Consider the following 12,142-nt stretch of genomic DNA (forward strand, 5'->3'; position numbering starts at 1 on the left):
AGGAACAAAAGGGGCTGATCTTGTACCAAAGAAATTAGGATAAAATGTCAGTTAAATTAGTTAACTGCATAGCCTGAGCCAACATGAGATGCTTCAGTGCATCTAAGACCTTGAGTTATAAGATAAAAGCAGGCCCAGGGATCACAGCAGCTGGTTTGTCTGCAGCTCTTTGCTCTCAGCAGCAGGTAGGATTTTGGCACCATTTACATTTAATCATTCTTTTTTCTGCTATGCATATTCCCCAGTATTTATAATTCTTTTGATTAGATTTATGGCCAGAAATGCTCATTAAAATAGCAGGTAATTATACACATTTTCTCGTTTTCCTCTTGCTGTGCCATCTGAATTTAGCAATGACCCTGGATTTAGCCGCAGCCCTGAAGGTGAATATATGCAGAATGTGGACTGGCTGCTAAACGTGTCCACAGATTTCTCTTGCTTCCTGGTAGCTGAAAGACAAGAGATTTGTTCAGGGTCAGAGAGCAACATGTCCCTCCAGGCCACACAGCCCTTGGGCTGCAGCTCCTGCTCTGAATTGCAGATAGACATGGATGTTATGTACCTACTTTGAAGGTATAAACACCTGTTCCGTGTTTCCTTGAGCAGCCAAAACCATGCAGTGAAGGCACATGGCAGCATAGAAATAAAAGGTTAAGTAGGAAGTGTCCAGAAGTCCACGGTCCTAGTTGATGGCATCCTGAGAGTTCAGGGACCACACTTGTAGGTAACTGAGATTAGCTCTCTTGCAAATGTGGATGTGTTGCTCTTCACAGCAGGGTATAGCCAACAGTAGATCAATTCAAGGGGGTTCAATTCCTGCTTTACCTCCTGTTAGCCCCAAACATATTTCTGTGAGTAGGCTCCATTTTGGTGGTGTTTGCAAACCTTCCTGTGTGACACCTCACTGGTTCCTCACTTTATTCTCAATGTGGAGCCATTTGGAAGCTTCTTTTTATATGGAAATGGACCTTCCTGCCTTGAACACAACTGAAATGATTTTTTAATCCCATTTTTAGCCCCATTTGAGTTCCCAGTTTGTAATGAATTGTAAATTCAAGTCAGTTCGGACTGAGGTGTACTCCAGTTCCCGAGGTTTGTATGCTGCCTCAACGACAATAGTTTTACATGTATCGTTTAGCTTTCCTTTAGTCTCTCTCATCTGATCTCTCTCCAGTTCCTGGGGGAACTGGTTTTATCATGTTTCCAACCCTTCACTTTCACACATCTAAAGCATCACTTTTTTCTGTTCTGAAAACCCAGCATCTGGTTATGCTCACGCTGAGCAAAATGAAATAATAGAGGCAAGGGCACACCAATTAGAGCTCTGAAGAAATCACAGTCGGCTGCTGTTTCCAGGAACATGGAGTACTTGTGCAAGGTGATGCTATGATTGCCTTCCACTTGAAAGTGCTGCAAACTCTTTCAACAACTTCCATGGGTGTTTGCCTGAGAACTGAATGACTCCAGTTTAATTTAAATGTAAATGAAAAGTACACAGTGTTTAAATGTTTAACAGACACACGGAGGATTTTGCACAGAGCAGAACTGTTCACGTGCTGCGTTCTGTCAGGTTTATTCAATTATGGCACATCTAAAATCTTTACTCAGATCCAGATGATTTGTCCCTCCCTCCCCATCCATGTAGATGGCCTTTAGGAAGACTTCCCAAGAGCTATGCCAGCTTGGCTTCTGCAAGATGCTGCTGGTTTCCTAAATCCTGGCTGCAAAACAGCTTTCATGACTGCGGGGCAGAACTAATGCCTTCTAATACTTTCTTCTCAATGAGCAGCAAAATCCAAGCAAATGGCAGGAGTCAGTTCCTGCAGCAATTCCGGGTCCTGGCAGGCTCTCCTCAGGAGTTCCTGGCCTCTTTTCACTGCAGTAAACTGTATGTCTGAAAAGAAGCACAACATGGAGTCTCTTTAACTTAAAGCTTGCAGGGGTTTTAGAGAGACTGTTCTAAGGTGCTTGTCCATATCTTCAGAGCCTCCAGTATGTTCTGCTTTCTGCAGAGAAACTCTTAGGAGTTCTCTGTACTTGAACAGTCTTTCCTACTGGTAATTTAGATATTATTCCAGGCATTCCATTAGTTTCACTATGGATTTTGATTTACTTCATCTATACAGTCTCCAGACTGTTCTTTTGTAATTAGAAAATACTATTTTTTTAAAAAAAGCACAAAAATAGGATCAGACCAATACTTCTATTGCACACACCTGTAGCACAACAATGCTGTTCTCCCTGTCCTGGTCTGAGGGTATCCAGGTATGTGAGCAATAACAGCATACCAGTTTAGACCTCCTTCAGCAAGGGCAGTTCTGATATGATTTTATTTCCTATGAAACAGCAACAATATTGATATTGCAAAAAAAGGTCATCTTTACTGTCTGAATTGTTGCAGATTCTAATAACAGGTTCTTGCTAGAGTCTTTTTAATTCATCTGCCCCCCAAAATTCCATTTTTTTATCACCTTCAGCCTTTGGCAGTCTGGAGTTTTCCTTATTAAATATATCTGCTCAAATGTAGAAGTTGCTTTTAATGCTATAACATTAAAAGTAGAGGTATTGAACCCTGCTGAATTTCACATTATTTTTAATTCTCTGACTTGCAGGGGATTGGTAACCTGGGAACCTGTGGGTAGTATGGACAATTCATTCTTCACACTGTTCAAGAGCTATGGATTTAATCCTGTATGTGGCAAGTTTGTCAAATTAACAGATTCTTCAATTTTGTTCTGGCTGCTGCTAGGGGTAAGTAAATAGAGATGGAAAATCCACCTGTCTCACTAGGAACTGGCTCCAGCCCTGGACATGTTGCAAGCACAGAAGTAGGTGATGATGGCTGAACAGGGAAAGCTGTAAACCAGATTTTGCTGTGCACAAGATTTCTTGGTGGGACCCCCAGGTTTCTGTATGTGTCAGTTCCACTGAGTTCATGCAAAAAGGAGCTGAATTCACATGAACAGGGTCTGGTTGACACTCACTCAAAATGCTGTGCTGAACACAAGAATACAAGGTACCATTGTGCATGATGTGACAACAGAAGTTCCCCAAGCAAGTGCGCCCTCATACACTACACACTAGCAAAAAGTAATTACTGAATTTACTCTGCAGAGCAACTATGAGATAAATAATTTCAGTCCTTTAATTACTCACTGTAAAGAAGCTCCATAAATAATTACTGATTTACTGACAGCAATTTAGTTGGTCTAAGAACCCAAGATTAATAACGCACTCTGCTGTTCTCTGGAATAATAGCTTAGGTGCCATTTCTAAACATTATGTATCTTCATCCTGGACTCTGATAACTGTCAGCTAATCCTGACCAAAGGAGCTATGAAAGTGCCGCTAAAATGGAGATTTCTTTCATCTCAGTAAATCTCTTTCCCTTAGTGCCTGTTTTTCGCCTTAGTCAGGTTCCTAGTGAGGCAATCTTAATTTATTAGTTTAATTTGGGAAATTAGTTGCTGTAGGTTTTGATTATATAGATCAATGGACAATAAAAACATTTTGACTTGAGTGAGATTTCTTTTCCTTCCACAGGGATGCAAAGAGAATACTGAAATAATTTAGACCATTATTGTTTCAGAGACTAAAATTCAAATACTAAAGAAGTATTGCACTGAAATCTCTGGTAAAGAGAAGTCTATTATTTCCAAGAAATAGCTGTCTGCAACTGTGTAAAGACATAACACATTAAAAGTTTAAATAAGTAATAACTGCTACGTTAGAAGTGTCCCTCCCAATATTATTGTAAATTGTGTTTTAAAGAAAGAAAAAAGGAAGCATTTTTGAAAGCTTCTAGCTGATTTAGGAGTCTAAGTCACATCACTAGTGACATGGAACTGAACCCACATAGCTGTATCTTCAAAAACATTTTTGAAAGTAATTGGACATAGCTGCTATTTGAATATTTTTCTGGGTCTCCATTCACATTTGAGGAGTTAAAGATGTTTTAATGTCTGTGCCTACATGGTTTAGACTTTAAGGCCTGTTCAATGCCTTTTACTACTTGCCCTTCCAGCTGCCCAGTCACTTATGAAAGCAGGATTTAGCCGTTCAAATCCTTTAGACCTTGTGGTGCTTAGTGCAGTGGCACGAAAAAAATGGAGGCAGGCTACTTAAACATACAGCTTAAGTACTCAGCAGCATATTATAAAAGTCTGTGTAGATTAGGCTTGAATTCAGGTTAAGCGAAAACCACAAAAGTACTCATGGTGTTTATGGAATAGGGTCCAATTAGTGCACGGAGAAAGTAATCCAATGCCTTTTATCCTTGTGCAAATGAAGAATGATTCTTTGCTCACATATTGTTCTGAAATGGGAAGTACCTGCAGGAAAAATAATCAGGCCAGAAAGGAAATGCTCTGCCTGTGGTGTGTGACAGCTCCTGTGCTCCTGAGTCTGTCCAGTGCCACCAGCTGACACTGTCCCCCATTCATGTCTCATTTAAAGGCATGAGCTCTTCATGCCCAGCACTGAGCAGCTTTCAGTGCTCCAGAGCAGACCAGGCTGGGTCCTGTGCTCCACCCACTGCACTGCTTGGAGCAGCTGAAAGAGCCAAAGCCAGCACAGCTACAGCTCGCCGTGGTGCTGCCTGCCTGGGGGAAGGGCATCGAGCCAAACTATCGGGGATGTGAGAGCTGCTTGTTCTTTGCCTCGATAACAGGTTTTAGATTGTTCTTTTAACATTTGGCTGTTTGCAGAGTTCTGCTTTTCCTCTAAAAGAGTTTTGTAGGATTGATGGGGCACCTTCACTTGGCTTTTTTAAGTCTAGGTTGCATCTTGGTACACTTGCGTTTGCAGGGCCACATAGAGCATTTACTTCTTTTCCCACTTCTTTAGTTTATAAAAGAGATGGAAATCAAAGACTTCTTTAATGGGCTGAAAAATCTCCACTGCTACTCTAATACTGGACTGCTGTGTACCTTGTGTTGTTTTGCTTTAAGTTAGGGCATTTTCCCTGAAACACAATTTTCTTCATCATGGAATGCAGTATGAGGGAGAGGTTGCACTTCAGAGACATAGCTGGCTACAAAACATTAGTTTTTTCACCTCACTGTTTCCATTTCTCCTGGAAATGTCCCTTATGTATTCATTAGGGAGATGATGGATCAGTGTGGCAGAGATTTGGAATAAGATTCACACCAGGAGATGTGAAAAGACAGTATTGAGATAGAGAATGGAATTCTTTTCATATATGGGATAGAAATACTCTGAAGACACAGTATCTGTTTTTGATTTCCACAAATATTTTTCTTCCTCTTACATTTCCATTCTGAAATTACATTTCTGTAGAAAGACCTTGTATTTTTTCTTTATTGAAGTGAAATGGCATGTACTGTAAACTGCTGTCTTAAACAGTAATGTTTTGCTCAGGACTCCTTGCTGGTAACTAGCGAACCACAAATATATCCCAAGATGAACAATTTGAACAGAAGAGTAGCACATTATTTACTTGAATTCAGCAGCAAACTTTGATTGAAGAGGGTCTGTACTTGTGTTGGTTCCCCAAGAACGTCTGAGTGTTTGACCTAAACACAAAAAGTAGGCATGAAAGGGTGGGGGTGATTTATTCCAGTATTGCTTTCTTTTGCCAGAAGCCAATTTTGATGCACACATTTCTAGTTCATCATGAGTTCTATCAAATGAGGAAACAGACCCAACAAGTGACTAAATGTTTTCTAGCTGGCACTATGTATAACCTACTGCAACATTCCATTTTTGTAAGACTTCAATATTTTTGCGGTTAATCACTGACACCTGACTCATACCACTAAAAATGACGTGGGAATGGCAAACTGTGAGCATTTGTGACAAGATTTCAGCAGACAGTCTGAACACCAGTAGTTACTCTGAAGGAGTTAATGAATGTCAATGTGTCAGCCAGTTCCAGAGTAAGACATGACATAAATCCTACTGAAATGATTGGAAGTCTTTCAACAAATTTACTCCATTAGGCTTCAAATTGGAGGGCTTATCTACTAAAATGGGATGGTATTCACTTGTTTCTATTATTTGTCGCATACTATTAATTATAATATTTTTATCTTTGAATAATGTCAATGATTACATTTGTTCAAAATGTCTGTAGCCTTTCTGTGAGAAAAATCTTTCAATCCTGAAAGTTCCTGTCCTGTAAACAGTCCGTATCAAATTACGACAGCCTGATAGCAACCTGCGTTTTTTCTGCTTCACCGTCCTTTGCTTAACTGGAAGATAAATGAGGCAAGAAAATTAAAAGTAATGAAAATACAAGATAGCCAAAACAGCTCAGATTTTCAGATCATAAGTTTAAGGTGTATAGACATACTGATATATACCTATGTGCATACAGAAATCTCTAAAGAGCAGCAGGCTTGGAATTTGACTAATAGCTGGGAAACAGGAGTTCAACTGAAATAGGCAACTGAGGTTACATTAACTCAATCAAAAATGTACGGCCTAACTCAAAAAATCCAGTGTATTTAGCAGAAGTCAAGTGATTTTCTCATTTGTCTGGCCAGCTTCTATCAAGTTCATTACTCTTTCTTGATTAAATCTTTTCTAATGATTTCTGCCTGAATGAGAAGGAGAGGAACGGTAGCCACCAATCACTCCTAAGACAGACTCTGACAGCAATGCATATGACTCATTTCTGTTCAGCTGGATGTAAGGCTTTAATTCTTCTTCTTAACTGTAAGGAAAAAGGTTCTATCAGCAACAAATATCCTAAGGGTGTAAATTCTCAGGGAAACTTCTACTATGTTGTAGCTGGCAGTAATTAGAAGATTGGAAAAAATGTTGCAAGTTTATCAGGAAGAAATATAATAGCAAAAAAAGGGAACCAGTGTAATAATGTTAAACATTTCAGTTGTTACAGTCCATTTGTCTCATAGAATTTATTTATCCAGAGGAGAACAAAAGGCAACTTTTGCCTCTTTGGTGTTTTCCTGTAGTTGGAGTCCACGAACAGTTTGGTCTCACCTGAAAATGAGTGATGGGCACCTTTTGGCCTGAGTAGAGTGACTTACACAGGACGAGTACCCTGGTCAAGACCAATAGGTACACAAGCTTTTTCATGCAATCAAAGCTTTCAGTCAAATTTATAGGCAAATTTTCAGTTTATCCAAAGGATTTGATTCTGTCCTAGCCCCAATACTGGCATGGTGCTCACGCCTGTATCTAACACTGCCCTCTGCTTATCTCTGCAGGTTCAGGTGCTACTGCTCCAGTCTGGATAGTGGATTTGGGTTGCCTGTATCTGTTTCAGCATTACAGGACTCGAAGGATTCACCCTTCTCCGGGCAGCAATCCTTGGGAGAGAGGGAAAGGAAAGAGCCTCCTCAGCTCCTTGAGTAAACCTGTGCTTACAGAAAATGAAACGTGCTGACCCTTCCCTCAGTCTGGCCTTCCAGATAGAAGGGAGGGAAAAGTATTCCTTTCTCCCCAGCCACCTTTCATTTCTTATTTTTCTCTTTTATCTACTTTTCCTCATGAGGGTAATTGTAAATGTTGCCTTTTCTGACAGAGAACTGGGCTGCTCTGAGCAAGATAACAAACATGTGCTCTTTCTGCCACTTTCCTTATATAAAATAACAATTCTTATTCTATTTGCTTTGCTGCCATTTCTTATCTGTAATTTGGATCATAAACCAGGACTGTCTTTTTCCAGGAACACTAAATAATATAATGTCTGATAAATTGTGAGGATTTTTTAAAAATTTTGTTCTGAATTTTATGATGTTTCAAAATAGATACTTTATAGAAAAGACAAAAACAAAAGCCCTTTATCTTCTTCATTTCTGGCTGCTATGTTGACTTGTTTGAAAGTGTTTTCTTTCCCTTCTTTATTGAAAATTGGCTTTTTCTGGTCATACTAGTGTGGGTCAAGGTCTGATCCAAAGTTTACTGCTGTTAATACCAAAACTTTTGCTGTCATCAGGAGTACTATTTGTATTTATAATAATAATGAATAGCATGTAAACACTGTAAATACTGCACATAGAAGTGCTCAAGAGAACACTTCTCACAGATTAGGGCACAGTTTACTGTTCTGTCTTTAAAGTTCCTGGTATCTTCAGTTGCTAAAGAGAAGTGAATGAATTTTTGACTGAGATGCATCAGGATTTACTGCATTCGTCATCCAGTAATCCATCAAGACACTCCTGTCATGCTTATTATTGTGGTGCTTGGCTCCTAGAGCACTGAAACTTAATTCCTTACTGGCTGAGGCCCACAGAGAACCAACAGGCGACCAGGAGAGTCAGGGGCTGTGGTAGCAATTGGAGGCAATTGAGTCCAACCAGAGATTGGAGGTGCTGGCCTGGGCAAATGGCTAATTAAAGCTGCCTTTCTGGTAGCTTATGTCAGAGGAGCCCTGACATAACCCTCAGTAAGGGCCTCTTTGTTTCTCTTGAATGCCAATGAAATTATTAATAAGAAAATCCATTTTAAGTGCTGCTTTCAGTTTGGGTTTCCATGGAGACTGCTGACCTATAGTAGGAACAAGGCAGGCTTGGGAAGGAATCCCTGCCTGGGAATGGGCTGTGAGTTGGATGGAAATACAGCAAATTACAGCTGTGCACATCTGAAGCAGGGTTTATCCAGATGTCATGAATTTCGGGATCAATTGTTTCCTTATTCAGATAAATCCTTTATGTGCTGCACCCTTGCAGGTTATGAGATAGCAGAGAAATTAAGTTGGAAAGCAGTGGCAAGAAGCATCCAGCAAAGGCGGCCTCAAGTCAAGGGTGTAAAACAGGGCCTGGACAAGGTCACATTCCCACAGTACTCTGCTGGGTTTGAGTGCTAAAGGGTGAAATAACCTCTATCTTGGGAATCTATTCCTCTTCCCTTGCCTGTGCTGGGAGCAGAGACCTGGGTTCACACTTGAGGGGCAAACAATTATAGCCATTACTTATTGTTAGAAATTCCAACCAGCTGCTTCTATGTTTGTGCCCTTGATCTATCCGTGTGGGAGAAATACCTTCTGTAGAAATTGGCATCTTAAGAGCCCCCAAACCCCTCACATGCCAAGTTCAGAGCATAAAAGTAAATAAGGCAGCAAGAGGTGGTGTTCAGCCAGCAGCTGCTGTTCCAAACACCAAGCCAGCCCAAAGGAAGCAGGAGGCTCTCAGAACATGAGCCAAAATGTAGAGGGGAGGTAAGGAGCAGGATCAGAGCCCTCAGGAGGGCTGGGGTCAGTTTTAGCTGCTGCAGAAGTCAGGCAGAGACAGGCCCTTAGGTGGCCCCAGCTCCCTAACTCAATTGCTGCTAATTCACAGCACTTCAGGATCTGTTTCACGGAGTGTCTGGAGAGGATGTTTTCAGAAAAACTCCCAGCCAAGGATGGATTTCTCTAAATGAGTGTTTACAAATAAGCCACTTACTCCCCAGGCTTTATAGATAGCCACAAATTTCTGTTTTTCATAGAACCTCAGTCCGCACAGCCAGGTAGAGAAATGTCACATGCCCATGTTAAAGGAGAAAAGGAAAATGCAGATTGCAGAAAGGAACATTTACAGTATCTGATGTAAGTTCTGGCAAGAGCAAGTAAGAAATGCCTGAGGAGTTAAATGAACTGAAGAGGTATTTATGGGAAGGGAAGTAATCAGCTTAAAAGGATGAAGAAGGGAGCAAGACCTGTGAACATATTTGATTGCCGTGAATGAAGCCCAGCTTGCCTTTCACATCCCAGATGAACACAGTTTGACTTGCAATCACTTTCATTTTATAAAACCCACCATCTGTAGGGAGAGAAAGCAGAAGGTAGAAGTGGAGGTAACATAACCTCTTCCCTATGCCAGTCCCAAAAGTTAATACTGCAAAAGCAGCAGTACCTGTAGACCATGTAGGAGGCAATTGGCTATATTTTGTGACATCTGTTGTAGTTTCACTTGAATAGATAATGCCAGATAGGTGAAACAGGGAAGTTAGGGGAATGACTACACAAGTGACGAAAAATAAAATTGTTCTTAAAGGGTTGTGGGAGGCACCTAGTGGTAGTGGTGCACCTTAAGAGAGTTAATTGCCAAATAGAAAACTGGAATTTGAGAGTTTGAAATGTGCTTTTAAAAATAATGCTTTTAAATGTCATGAACTAAAAATAAATGTCATGAACTGAAAATGTTTTAAAAGTATTAAAATTGTTTGCACAATGGTCAGATTAGAAATTCAGGCTTCACATTGCTAAAAAACCAGGATGCTATCTATTTATGCAGTGAAAACAAGGGGCCACAGCTCTAAGTTCTTCCTTTCTCTTTGGGAAGGTGCAACGTCTCACAAATTATAGTACATAGAGAGAAAGTAGAGCTTAGCTGTTTTGAGCTTCCCGTGTGCATTTCTTGTGGTGTCATTACCGAGGCTGTTATCTGAAAAAATAGCTCTATTAAATGAAAAGCTCTGGTATGGAGGAAGAAGATTATCTACCTTTCCTTGTTAAATTACTGTACTGATGCACAGCCTGAAGGGACTGTGTCTTTCTTGCAGTTAGATGTTCACAGGACCAAACATTTTCTTAATGAGAAGACGTTATTGAAAGTTGCTCTGCAGAGTGTTTTGTTGTTGGCCATTATGAGTTATGGTTGATGTGAGAGCTGCAGGCGAAGGACAGGAAGGTGTTTCAGGGAGTTTGCAGACACACATGAGCTCTGCAGGTGGATTCCAGCCTGCTCCACGCGGGGAACCTTGCTGCAGCCTGAATGCACAGCTGCTGCACTCAGTCCTCAAAGCAGGACTAAAGTTGTTGTCCCTGCCTCAAGCTTTCTTACAGCTGACTAGAGCGAGTCTCTCCTGCTGTGCCAGCACGTGTGGGCACTTTGTGAGACCTCTCTGAGCTCTGCCAGCCGGCCCGAGCCCCAGAACAAAGCTGTAATTGCACAAGGCAGCAAGTGCTGGGCTTCAGGCTCCTCACTGCCTGGGCTTGTGGTGCCCACTCCTTTCATGGGTCTGGGCTGATGATAGCCTAGAAAATAAGTGTGATTTCAGAAGTTTGTTCGATTTGAACTGCTGTAGATTCAAAGAGAAATTATTCATAGAAGTGACTTTTTTGATTTTGTGGCTCAACTATTACCCTTTCTGTCCACTGAAACGCTCCAAAGTAGCTCCTCTGATCCAGATAATCTCTGCCCTTAAGACAGCAGAGCACAGCATGAGTTATCCTCTTTTGCAGCACAAATGTATCCTGCACTGGGTGTCTGAGGCAGACTATTCAGCAAGGGTAAAATAATAACTGAATCTGACAGAAGTGCCTTCTGACAACCAGAATCTTTCACGTGTTTTTTTTTCCATCTACATCGTAGAACTGAATGTAGAAATCCAGATTTGTGACACTCTGAGTGATTCCTGCTCCCCTACTGAAAAAAAAAAAAAAAAAAAAAAAAAAAAAAAAAAAAAAAAAAGAAGGAAACCCCACACTGCTTCACTGGGGTGGCTTTTTGTCCACGACAAATGTACAGACCTGACTTCTTTTTCTGTGCTTATTCATTTTCCTTAGTGGGTGTGAGGGAGAGGAAGTACCTTGAGATGGAAAGAAGCAGCAACTGCAGAGTGCAGACAGGAGACAAAGGCAGGTAACAAATCCTGGCTCTGCAGCTGGGCTGGAGAAACAGCTGCTGTGCTCTCCCCTGCACGGTTTAGTTGATGCAAATTCCACATCCCGTGAGGCTATCTCTGGTTCCAGATGGGAGAAGTTCACTCCTGAAGAGGCTACAAGCAGCGGAATACCAAATAATGGATAGCCTGGTTTTTAAAGACTAATTCTGGGGTACTTTTTGCATGCTTTATGTTGGTTTGACAGGTAAACGTGCAGTATGTTCTATTGACTACGCATCAGAGATTTTAATGCATAATATACAATCTAAATGCACAATATTCTGCTCACCACAGATAATTTTTTAATTAATTATGCTCTTTGTTGCTGCTGCAGAAAGCAAATATTCATAGTTGCTAAGCTTCAGAACCTAAAGCCTCCCACGAAGTCGCCAATACAGAGGGTGAAAGGCCCACAGGCTGGCGTGAGGACTGAGCTTTGCCTTTTTTCCTCTATGAACACATGTTCATGTATTCCCCCCCTCATTTTTTAATTTCCTTTTGGAGATGGCAAAATATGACAAATTAGGGGTACAAGACTGGCTAAGTGAGAAGACATCACATCACGGTA

The sequence above is a fragment of the Aphelocoma coerulescens genome, chromosome 15, assembly GCF_041296385.1.
Source record: "Aphelocoma coerulescens isolate FSJ_1873_10779 chromosome 15, UR_Acoe_1.0, whole genome shotgun sequence".
NCBI classification, from domain to species: Eukaryota; Metazoa; Chordata; class Aves; order Passeriformes; family Corvidae; genus Aphelocoma; species Aphelocoma coerulescens.